Here is a 10,638-nt window from a genome sequence, read left to right as displayed (position 1 = left end):
AGGTTCTTGTGAGAATTCAGTTCAACTGCAATGACAGTAGCTCTCACTCTCATAGCAGGTGCTGTGTGCCAATGACTGTTCTGTGTGTTTCACACAAACATCGCTAATCAATTCTAAGATGCATTTTCCCTACATTTTAAACATCTCTGACACTGATAAAAAAAAAAGGCACCGTGTCACTGATTATTTTAACAGCAGTTGTTTTTTTTGTTTGTTGGACCTAAAATAACAGTGTCTTGCAGATGAGATGAAATAAGTTATTAACTCATGAAAGCCTCATAATGTAACTTTATGAGGTAGGTACTATTTTTGTCCCATTTTATAGATGAGGAGACTGAGGCATGGAAAATTTAAATGCCTTGTCCAACGCTAGCTGTCAAGCAGTGGAGCTGGGATTGAAATTCTCGTAGGCTGTTTGACTCCACCAGTTCACTATTCGGCCTTTCACCCAAAACCAACTTTCCTTCCTTCCTTCCTTCCTTCCTTCCTTCCTTGGTTTGTTCCTTCCTTCCTTAATTCCTTCTCTTCTCTTCTCTTTTCTCTTCTCTTCTGTTTTCTTTTCTTTTCTTTTGAGACAAGATCTTACTCTGTCACCCAGACTGGAGTGCAGTGGTGCGCTCACAGCTCACTGCACCCTTGACCTCTCAGGCCCAATCGATCCTCTCACCTGACCCTCCTGAGTCAATGGGACTACAGGAGCATGCCAATATGCCCAGCTAATTTTTTTATTTTTTGTAGATATGGGGTTTCACCCTGTTGCCCAGGCTGGTCTCAAACTCCTGGGCTCAAGCAATTCCTTCTCCTCGGTCTCACAAAGTGCTGAGATTACAGGGATGAACCACCACACAGTCTGGGCCAACAAAACTTTCAACAACAAACATTTCAGCTAAACTTGCACTATAGAGCCTTGGGGATATAAGATGAAAAGATATGTACTTGCCCTAAAGGATTGGGCTCTCTAGTGAGGGGACCAACATGTAAACAAGCCATAATATCTCAGGACATTAATATTTCTGTGGAAATATTAGATTCAAGGCATAGAGGCAGAGAAGGGAGAGCTAATTGATTTTTCTCAAGTGTCGGCCCTAGGGCTTAGCTCTGCAGTGGGAAATATCCCTCTAACAGGTCATGAGCTACTTTAGTGAACACGTTCTTTACAGCAGAGAACCAAAGGCCCAGGCACCTCACCTATGGCCCTTTCTTTTGTGGATGAGAGGAGAGCTGGGAGCAGCAAATCTTGAGGGAATATCAGGCTCTCAGGCAACATTTGTAAGTGAGCTTTGAGACGGAGACCAGCGGGAGAGCTCTGCCTTGTAAGGTTAGGGCTAGAGGCTTTCTGACTCTGGACACCGAGGCCAGGAGGGTGGGGAAATCAGGGAAGGACCTAAAAGGGGGAAAAAGATGAAGGGAAATGGGAACAAACCACCTGTTTAGAGTGAGAAAATGCAGCTTTCAGAGGAATGGGGCAATAGTCATTGGGAGGCAGTGAGAGATGGTGGAAGAAGGAGGTGAATCCTCCAGTTTGAGACCCAGTTTTGCCTCTTAGGAGCACATCATCCTTTGAGTCTCAATTTTATCATCTGTCTAACGGGCATAATGACATTGTGCTTATCTACCTCCCACAGTTGTTAAAAGATTAATTAAGATAATATATGTGAAAGTGCCTCCAGGCGCAGTGGCTCATGCCTGTAATCCCAGCACTTTGGGAGGCCGAGGTAGGCGGATCACGAGGTCAAGAGATTGAGACCATCCTGGCCAACATGGTGAAACCCCATTTCTTCTAAAAATACAAAAATTAGCTGGGCGTAGTGGCGTGCACCTGTAGTCCCAGCTACTCAGGAGGCTGAGGCAAGAGAATTGCTTGAACCCAGGACGCGGAGGTTGCAGTGAACTGAGATCGAGCCACTGCACTCCAGCCTGGAGACAGAGCAAGACTCCATCAAAAAAAAAAAAAAAAAAAAGATAAGAAAGTCCTTTCCAAATGAAATGATGGTATGGCATGCATGGTCTTTCTAGCCAGGGCCTGGCTCTGTGTGCTTGGATAAGTTACCACAGGGAAAAAAAGAGGCACGAAGGGAACAGAGCTTGCCTACAGTCTCTGGCAGTCACTAAAGGGGCCTGACTTAGAACTCAAAGCTCCTGCAGGGTGGGAATCTCACTGACCTCCCCTCCATCCCCACTCCCCACTTAGTGAGAAAGTTTGGGGGCTGATGTAGAAGGTCCCTCCTCCTAGAGGTCAGGGACTGTGTCCTATGGGACTTGAACAAAACAAAACCAAAGCAAATCCATTTTGACAGAACATCCTTGATAAAGAATGTTTTCTAACATTTCAAACAGAATAAAACCTCTGTTTTAATATTAATCACATTTGGTCTAGCATCTTCCAGACCAAACAAGAATGGGATAGAAACTGCACGGAGCCTGAGTCCCTGGCCTTAGGCGTGGGTGTCTATGGCCCCTGTTCATTGTAGTGCTGTCTATAGGAGAGAGGGGTTTGCTGTAAAGGCCCCACCTCCAAGTCCAAGGGGGTCCTGGTCTGAAGGCCTCACAGCCTACAGCCTGGGGGAGGAAGGGTGGCTGTCAGGGAGGAGGGGGCTGCTGTGAACGGGCCACTACTCCAGGGACATTAGGAGCTGACTCCACCTTTTCTGGCCTCTCCTGTGAGGGAGAAGGAAGGAGGAAGTGGGAGGAGAAAGAGGGGGAGAAGGAAGGGGCCTGAGAACTGGGAAGGATAATACAAAAAGAAGGGCTTGAACAGAGGGAGCAGCCAGGCCCAGTGGCTCACGCCTGTAATCCCAGCACTTTGGGAGGCCAAGGTTAGAAGATCCCTTGAGCCCAGGAGTTTGAGACCAGCCTGGGCAACATAATGAGACCCAGTCTCTAATTTTTTTTTTAAATTAGAAAATTATATATATATGTATTATATATGTATGTATAATACATATATAAATTTTCATATATACGTATTATATATGAATATATATTCATATATGTATATATAATATAAATATAATATATAAAAATATATTTTCATATATTATATATAAAATACATATATACATATATAATACACACACATATATATGGAGAGAGAGAGAGAGGGAGGAAGTGAGGAGAAGGAGGAGAAAGTGAGGTGGAGGAGGCTGACTCAGCACAGGAGGTTGGAACAAAGTAGCCATTTTGCACATCAAGGGCCTGGAATTTCCCCCACCTCCTCCAGGCCCTTTCTGCAGCCCCATCTCAGGATCCCCCATTCCTCCTTATCCCTCAACCTTCTGAGGGATGCGAGGCCTTCTGAGCAGGGGCTGCCTTCCTTGGCAGCAGACAAAAGGCCATTTCTGAGTTACAGAAAATGTGTTCCTTTGCTACAGAGCCGGGTGAGGGCTGCCCGGGCCGGTCCTGGGCCAGGCGGGAGTCTTAGAGGAGGGGGCCTGTCAGTCACCAGGAGCCCTCGTGAAAGGGGCCCCTTGTCAACTTCCCCTGCCTTTGAAGTGACTGGGATGGCGTGCTCAATTAAAAGCCCATCAGTCTGTAAGTAAATCAACGCCTATCAGGCTTGTCACATCAAACAAACGATTATTACCCCAGCCCGCCCACCCCATTAATCTGGCTGTTCCTTCTTGACGGCTCAGGGTCAGGGCAGCGTAAATCCTGTACTGGATTGCAGCCACCTGGATTGGGATGAAAGCGGTGGCGCAACCTGCAAGGCCACACTCAGGCATTTCCCAGAGTCCCCAGGAAGGAGGGAGGATGGAGGAGAATGCTCCCGGAGACAGAGATGGGAGAGGTGCCTGCAGACAGGACCATGTGAAGCACCTGGAACAGAAAGAAATGAAGGAGACAGAGAGAAAAGTGGTGGAAAGAGAAAGAGCTGGGAAAATGGACCAAGATAGAAATAACTGGAAGTGGAGAACCAAAGTTGTTGAGGCAGGTGACATAAGAACTTACTCAGAATGTTGTGAATGAATGAAGGCCCCCAGAAGACAAGGAGGTCTCGGGATGAAATCTCCCTGATACTAGGTTCTGAGTCTCAGGGTCAGAGAGTGATGGAGCCAGGCCGATGTTGGCCCCTCCGACCTCACTTAGCCTCGGGGGTGGTGGTGGGAGGCAGAGTTCAGGGCTTTGCTAAGCAATGCCTTGTATCAGAATCAACATGTGTGATGGCCAGAACTTGATCTTCTGCAATCAAAGGATATGAACAGACACATCAGGCCAGATGATCAGGTTCTGATTTTCTGCTGCACGAGCCCCTGAGAAGCACTTTGCTCCAGATCATTTCTCCTGGGCTCTGTGTATTGGTTTGGAGATTTTTTCTGCTCCTGAAATTAGGCTTCTGGCTTTCCCCGCTGAGGACCAGAGAAAAAGGCAGGAGTAGAGAGAAGAGGAAGCAAGACAGCTTGAAGGAGAGGCTAGGGTGGGAAGGGAAGGGCGGAGAGGAGGGGGAGGAAGGAAGTCAAGCATTTCTCCTGGAAGAACAATGCATGCTTTTTAAGGGAAGAGAACAATCTTTCCCCAAGAGGCGGTTCCAGATGACTCGTGATGTTCTATCCTTAAAAAGGCCATCACATGCCTTCCCCATCGCCAAAGAGACAGGAGTGGAGCAGGGAGACTGAGGATGGGAACTTCTTCCACCCACCTGACCCCGGAGCTCCACTTGCTCAGCCTGGCAGACACTGCTGAACTCTTACTAGTCGAGGAAAGAACATTCTCGCTAGGCTTAGGAGGCCAAGCTTAGGAGGATTGCTTGAGGCCAGGAATTTGAGACCAGTCTGGTCAACATAGTGAGATCCTGTCTCTACAAAATTAAAAAAAAAATTAGCCAAGTGTGGTGGTGTGCCTGTGGTCCCAGCCATTTAAGAGGCTGAGGCAGGAGGATGGCTTGAGCCTAGGAGTTGGAGGCTGCAGTGAGCTGCACTCCACCCTGGACAACAGAGCGAGACTCTATCTCAGAAAAAAAAAAGAAGACGAGAAAAGAAAATTCTCAAAGATACTGAAGACATTTACCCTCATCCCTATCCTCCCCTGTGCATGGTAAGAACCGCTCACCGCAAACCTGGGAGACTTGCACCCACCGCATACATGGGCTTTCTCAAAATGATTCTCCCTCCAGCCTGCTGTCCACTCCAGCATTGTAGACGCCTTCTTCTCTTATCAGGACCCAGCAGTGTAGTGCCTTTTCCTTATCCCTCTGAGTTGGTAGACATGTCGACTCATTCCAGCATCAGCAAGGCCTTTCACAGAGATAAGTCTTGGTCTACAGATATTTTACAAAGTGCCAGAATTATCTGTCATTCCTACTTTCATTCATTCAACCAAAACTTGGTATTGAGTGAGCACTTACAACTTACAGGCTCTTCTCTAAATCTCAGGGTTACAGCAGTGAATATGACGGGCAAGGCCAAGGGATATGTGGGAGGTTTTGCAAAGACCTTGGATGTTTGACGTCATCTTTATTTGTTTGTCATGTATGGATTCAGCTATTTCACAGATATTACACAGATATTTCCTCAGCACCTTCCCTGTCTAAGTAACATGCCCCACAAGAAAGCAAAGAAGAATCAGAAACAAATGCTATCTTCCTGGGGGAGAAATAAGCCGTAGATCATGAAAAACTCAAGGGCATTTATAAAGTCGTAGGTGATGCATCCTGGCTACCACAGTGAAACCCCATCTCTACTAAAAATACAAAAAATTAGCTGGGCATGGTGGTAGGCACCTGTAGTCCCAGCTACTCGGGAGGCTGAGGCTGGAGAATGGCGTGAACCCGGGAGGCGGAGGTTGCAGTGAGCCAAGATCACGCCACTGCACTCCAGCCTGGGCGATAGAGTGAGACTCCGTCTCAAAAAAAAAAAAAAGAAAAGTCGTAGGTGCCATAAGCCAGAAAAGGATGGCAGATAATTCAGAGAGAGAAGATAATTTATCCAGGTTATTTCTTAGTTTGTTTGTTTATTTATTTATTCTGAGAGGGAGTCTCATTCTGTCACCCAGACTGGAGTGCCATGGCGTGATCTCGGCCCACTGCAACCTCTGCCTCCCTGGTTTATGCGATTCTCCTGCGTCAGCCTCCCCAGTAGCTGGGATTACAGGCGCACACCACCACTCCAGGCTAATTTTTATATCTTTAATAGAGACGGGTTTCGCCATGTTGGCCAGGCTGGTCTCGAACTCCTGCCTCAGGTGATCCACCCGCCTCGGCCTCCCAAAGTGCTGGGATTACAAGCATGAGTCACCGTGCCTGGCTGATCCAGGTTATTTCTTAGCGAAGATCTGGGATTAAAAAACCTGTTAATTGTTTAATCATAGCAACTTTTCAATATACTCTGTGATAAAGAACAATGAGGGCTCAATGTTTATTATGATTGTTATTTTCAGTGATGACAATGTAATTCATTGTCATTGTAATTACAGACATGTCACAACCCCTCCTCTCTATGGACACCCTGCAACTCCATTTCAGTCCTCTTTGGAAGTCAGAGGTATAGTGGAAAGTTCCCAGAAATGGGAGCTGTGCTCCTTAAAAGAGGCAGAGTGGTGCAGAGGTAGAGCGAGTAGGCTCTGAAACCAGACAGCCATTCAAAAGCAGGCTTCAAATGCTGGCTCGACTGCTTGCCTGCTGTGAGGCCACCAGCAAATCACTTGAACTCCCTGTGTGTGTTTCCCCATCTGTTAAATTGGGGTGATAACAGTACCGGCCTCATAGGGTTATATGACAATTAAACGCATGTAAAGCATTCACAACTGTGCCCAACAGACAGTATGCGTTCAATAATGCCTGTCATGCTTATGGCCCTACGTCATACAAAGTGGTCTCTTGAAGGTACAATCAGCATGATGCTAGGAGGGCACTTATTAAAATTAATGCAATTGTCTTCGTGTATTTAAACATCAGTGAGAGTCATTTATATTCATTTTACTTTTAAAATTCTTCCGGAGTTCAGTACATGCGTGGTAAATATTTGAAGAATTTGTTTTTTACTAATATAGTGTGTTTGTTAGCACTTAATATTTGATGCATACAAAAGGGTGTATGCATTGTATATATAAATGTTAGCCTCTCCTCTTCAGTCTTCTGGTCTCTGCTCCAGGAATGACCACTTTCTGGAATTTCATTTTATTTTATTTTTTTTGAGAAGGAGTTTTGCTGTTGTTGCCCAGGCTGGAGTGCAGTGGTGTAATCTCGGCTCACTGCAACCTCTGCCTCTCGGGTTCAAGTGATTCTCCTGCCTCAGCCTCCTGAGTAGCTGGGATTACAGGCGCCCGCCACCACTTCGGGCTAATTTTTGTATTTTTAGTAGAGACAGGGTTTCACCATGTTGGCCAGGATGGTCTCGAACTCCTGACCTCGTGATCCACCCGCCTCAGCCTCCCAAAGTGTTGGGATTACATGCATAAGGCACCACGTCTGCCCTAATTTTTGTATTTTTAGTAGAGATGAGGTTTCACCATGTTGGCCAGGCTGGTCTCGAGCTCCTGACTTCAGGTGATCCACCTGCCTCAGCCTCCTGAAATACTGGGATTATAGCCGTGAGCCACTGCGCCCAGCCACTTTCTGGAATTTTATGTTTATTTTCCTTTTGCTTTTTTTAAAAAAGCTTCATTTAAAAAATTAAAGTACAATATACATAATAATAAAATGCACAGATTTTAAGTGTACAGCTCAATTAATTTTTACACACTATACACTTATGTAACCACACCTGGATTAAGTCATGGAATATTATTTGTACTCTAGAAATGTCCCTTCCCAGTCAATCCTTCCTCCACCCCCGTCCCAAGGTAACCACTGTTCTGATATATGTCAACGTAGATTAGTTTTGGAATTGTTAGGTATGTACTCTTGTCTTTTGGGCAGCATTCTATTTGCAAGATTCCTCCATGTTGTTGTACGCATCAGTAGCTCATTCTTTTTTGTGGTTGAGGAGTATTCCACTGTAGAATAAACCATGCAATTTGTTCACTCATTTTATTATTCATGGGCATTTGCACTGTGTCTGTTTTCTGGCTATTATTAAGAAACCTGCCATGAACTCTCCTGTCCACATCTTTTGGGGCACATATTTACTCATTAATGTTAGGTATAACAGGAGTGTAATTGCTATGTCACCACTTAGGTACATGTTATAATAGATACTTCAAACAGTTTTCCAATATTTGGTATTGTTAGTTAAAAAACATGTTCAGCCATATTGGTAGTTGTCGTGGGCTATACATTTCCCTTTGTCTCTATTTTAGTTGTATTCAATACTTCTTTTTTTTTTTTTTTTTTTTTTTTTTTTTGAGACAAGGTCTCTTGCTGTAGCCCAGGCTGGAGTCCAGTGGCATGAACACTGCTCACTGCAGCCTTGATCTCCCGGGTCTAAGTGATTCTCCCACCTCAGCCTCCTGAGTAGCTGGGACTACAGGCATGCACCACTATACCCAGCTAATTTTTGTATTTTTTGTAGAGATGGGGTTTTGCTTTTTGCTGTTGGCTGGGCTGGTCTTGAACTCCTGGGCTTAAGTGATCTTCTCACCTTGGCCTCCCAAAGTGCTGGGATTACAGAAGTGAGCCACCATTCCTGGCTATAGTTGCATCCAATAACTTGTGATATGTTATTTTCATTGCCATTCAGATCAAAATATTTTCTGATTTCCATATATATATAGTGCAAATATTTTCTCCCATTCTGTGACTTGCCTTTTCTTGTTATTAGTGTTTTTTTTTTTTGTTAACTAGAAGCTTGATATTTTAATAAGTTTTTTTCACTTTTACTCATGCATATTTAGAAAAGTATATTCCTTAATTTCTGAATATCTGGGGATTTCCTAGTTATCTTTCTGTTTTGGACTTCTTGCTCAATTTCATTGTCATCAGAGAATATCCTTAGAATTACTTCAGTACTTTAAAATTTACTTAGGTATGTTAACATTTCCAACAGTACTTGTGGATCTGAATTTTTCTCCCTTAGTTCTGTCAGTTTTTGCTTTATTTATTTTGAGGCTACGTTATTATGTGTATACAAAGTTAGACTTGCAATTTTTTTTTAATTGAATTGATCCCTTTATTGTTAGGAAATATCATTCAGTAAAACTGCTTGCCTTAAAGTTTACTTTGTCTGATATTTGTCTAGCTACACCAGCTTTCTTTTGATTGTTTGCTTGATGTATCTTTTTCATCCTTTTAGCTTCAACTTCTTCCATTTTTGTGCTGCTGCATAACCGACCACCCCAAAACTTTGTGGCATAAACCAACAAACAATTTGTTATGCTCATAGGTATTGTGGGTGAGGAATTTGGACAGAGCTTAGCAGGGACACTTTATATCTGTTCTACATTGTCTGGAGTCTTAGCTGGAAAGATGTGAATGATTGGGGGCTAGAATCTGGAGACTTCTTCAATCACATGTCTGTTACCTGGACTGGGCTAACTTGAGACTGGACTCAGCTAGGACTGTTGATTGTAGTGCCTACTTGGGCTTCCTTATAACATGGCGGACTTGAGTAGTCAGATTTCTCACACAGTGGCTCAGAGCTCCAAAAGTGACTGTTTCACCAAACAAGGCATAAATTACATAGACTTTTACGCTCTTGCCTCAAAAGTCCCGCAGTGTTACTTCTTCTGTACTCTATTGGTTGAAGGAACCACATGCCCACACAGATTGGGGAAGGGAGACAGACCCCATCTCTTAATGAGAGGGGTGCCAAAGGATTTGTGGCTATGTTTTAAAACTGCCACACAACTTTTCTTTTCGTATCCTTATATTTGAGGTTTATTTTTATCCAGTCTCACAATCTTTGTCTTTTAATTGGCATCTTTGGACCACTTATATTTAATTACTGACACTATGATTTAAACCCATCATCTTACAATTTACTTTCTATTTGTTCCATGTGGTTTTTTTGTTAATTTTTCCCCTTTCTCTCCTTGTTTGGATTATTCATGCATTTAAAAAATTGTTCCACTTCCCTACTCTAAAGCTTGTTAACTGTACATTCTTTTATTGTTCTTTGGTGATTACCCTGGAATTTGCATGCCATCTTTGCTCAAGGGGCCAAGCTAATCTTCTCTGTATTCTTCCCGTTTTAGTGTATACGCTGCCAAAGTGAACACAATGATTAGCCTAGAGATTGCAACATGTATCATTATTTTATTATAACCTATCTTAAATTACTAGAGTTGGCCTCCATGTCCATTGGTTCCATTATCTGTGGATTCAACCAAGCTTTGATCAAAAATATTTGGGGAAAAAATGGATGATTACATCTGTACTGAACATGTACAGACTTTTCTCTTGTTATTATTCCCTAAGCAATTCGGTGAAACAACTATTTACGTAGCACTTACAGTGTATTAGGTATTATAAGTAATCTAGAGATGATTTAAATTATATGGAAGGACGTGTGTAGGTTATAGGCAAATACTATGCCATTTTATGTAAGGGACTTGAACATCTGTGGATTTTGGTGTCTGTGGCAAGTCCTGGATCAAATCCCTAATAGATACAGAGGAACAACTGTACATGTCATATCCTGGACAGTGCAAGAAACTCACAACACTTTAACTCCATTTACCCTTCTCCTACCTTTTGTGCTATTGTTAACATATATTTAATTCTCTCTATATTTTGAACTCTGTAAGACATTAGTGTTATTGTTTTAT

General features: G+C 43.5%; 1 non-coding gene across 1 annotated transcript; it reads right to left on the bottom strand.

The window, feature by feature from the left end:
- Nucleotides 1-9,981: 9,981 nt before the first annotated feature.
- On the bottom strand, nt 9,982-10,085 carry LOC129043276 (U6 spliceosomal RNA). Its single transcript, XR_008504373.2, has one exon. It is a non-coding gene; the product is annotated as a U6 spliceosomal RNA (small nuclear RNA).
- Nucleotides 10,086-10,638: the final 553 nt, after the last annotated feature.

The sequence above is a fragment of the Pongo pygmaeus genome, chromosome 7 (assembly GCF_028885625.2).
Source record: "Pongo pygmaeus isolate AG05252 chromosome 7, NHGRI_mPonPyg2-v2.0_pri, whole genome shotgun sequence".
In the NCBI taxonomy this organism is placed as follows: domain Eukaryota; kingdom Metazoa; phylum Chordata; class Mammalia; order Primates; family Hominidae; genus Pongo; species Pongo pygmaeus.
The sequence above is the reverse complement of the archived record's forward strand: the minus strand, read 5'-3'. Positions and strand labels throughout refer to the sequence as shown.